The sequence below is a fragment of the Meles meles genome, chromosome 7 (genome assembly GCF_922984935.1).
Source record: "Meles meles chromosome 7, mMelMel3.1 paternal haplotype, whole genome shotgun sequence".
Taxonomy (NCBI): Eukaryota; Metazoa; Chordata; class Mammalia; order Carnivora; family Mustelidae; genus Meles; species Meles meles.
In genome coordinates this window covers 27,445,512-27,447,212 of record NC_060072.1, presented here as the reverse complement: position 1 = coordinate 27,447,212, position 1,701 = coordinate 27,445,512, and the positions used below count along the sequence as shown (strand labels likewise).

General features: G+C 41.4%; 1 non-coding gene across 1 annotated transcript; it reads right to left on the bottom strand.

The window, feature by feature from the left end:
• Positions 1-413: 413 nt before the first annotated feature.
• LOC123947838 lies at positions 414-519 on the bottom strand. Its single transcript, XR_006819867.1, has one exon. It is a non-coding gene; the product is annotated as a small nucleolar RNA U13 (small nucleolar RNA).
• Positions 520-1,701: the final 1,182 nt, after the last annotated feature.

Here is a 1,701-nt window from a genome sequence, read left to right as displayed (position 1 = left end):
TACTGTTAAAAAAAAAAAGTCACACTTCATTTTCCTTTATCTTACAGTATTTAAAAATGAATCCCAGACATCCTCTCTCATCACCTATAAATGCCTTACAGTGTTTCTCTAGTGTATGAGAACTTAAAAGAAAAAAAGCATAATAGCATTATCATGCCCTCCCAAATTCATAAACATTCCTTCATACATTTAATATCCAATGCAAGTTCAACTTTCCCTGATTGTCTCAGAAATATCTTTTTACAGTTGTTCTAATAAAAATTCAAATACAGGGTACACATTACATATTTAGACATTCTCTTAGGTTTCTTTTAATTTATGACAATTCTCCTTCTCTTTTTTTCTTTTAAGCCATGTGTTTGTTTAAGAGAAAAAGGGATTTTGTTCTGTGAGATTTTTTTTTTTTCTTTTCACATCAGATGGGTGAGGTACCAATTATGTTGTGACAATGTCTGAGGGAGGCACATTCCACATGGTGGCTGAACACCCAGTCATCACACCTGTGAACAACAAAAGGTTCTGCCCCGTGGCATTGCTAATACTCTGAGTTGGCTGATGGCATCCTCCTGGTGTCATTAGCAAGTTCTTCCATCTCCCACCTTTTCCATCATCTGCCAGTTAGTTCAAGAGGTTTGATTAAATTCAGGTTCAAAGTTATTATTATTTTTTCATTTTGGAAAGACTACTCCATAGGTGTGATAATTACTTTTTAACTAAATGGTGTAACTGCTCTATTAAATATGCTCAGTCAGTGACTAAAATTAAGAAAACAGCTTTTCTTCTCCCACCTCTGCCTTTATTTTATTTTTAAAATTTTGTTTATTTATTTATTTATTTAGAGCACAAGCTGGGGGAGGGGCAAAGGGAGAGGAAGAAAGAGAATCTTAAGACTGAGCTGAAATCAAGAATTGGACACTTAACTGACTGAGTACAGGCACCCTTATTTTGTTTAATTTTTTAGTTTTTTTAAGTCATCTCTACACCCAACATGGGACTTGAACTCCCAACCCCAAGATCAAGAGTCGCAGGCTCAACTGACTGAGCCAGCTCAGCGCCCCCTCCCTCCTCCGTCTTTTGGCGGGGGATGGGGGGGTCAGAGAGAGAGCACATGTCCACACAAGCAAGGGGAGTGGCAGGCAGAAGGAAAAGCAGACTCCCAGCTGAGCATGGAGCCCAATGTGAGACTCAATCCCAGGACCCTCAGATCAGGACGCGAGCTAGAGGCAGATGCTTAAATAACTGAGCCACCTAGGGGCCCCTCACCTCTGCCTTTTTTAAAGATCTCCCTTCTGTGCCCCCAGTGACATTTTAGGCAGGTCCCTTACCTTTAGGGTCACTTTCAGATGTGAGAAGAGTCTCATTTTCAGCTATGCAAAATTCCAGTCCAACCTAAATTCACTTTAATTTTCATTAAATTCAAATCTCCCTGTTTCTCTTATTATGGCATGGCCTGTCCTTTTATCTCATTTAGTAGAGTGTCTCCCCACCTTGTCCCCTTGGTCCATGAGAAACATAGCGCATTCTTGCCCAGCCGAATGCTAGAACCTTCTGTCCGCATCCAGCCACTAGGGGCAGTCCCAGCCAGCTTCCAGTCTATTATCTCTCTGTACTCCTCAAACTCCAGGGGACCCTTGTCAGATTCTCCCCAAAGCACTCCTTGACTTCCACTCCTGTCCCAGCACAGGGCAGGTGTACCCATTC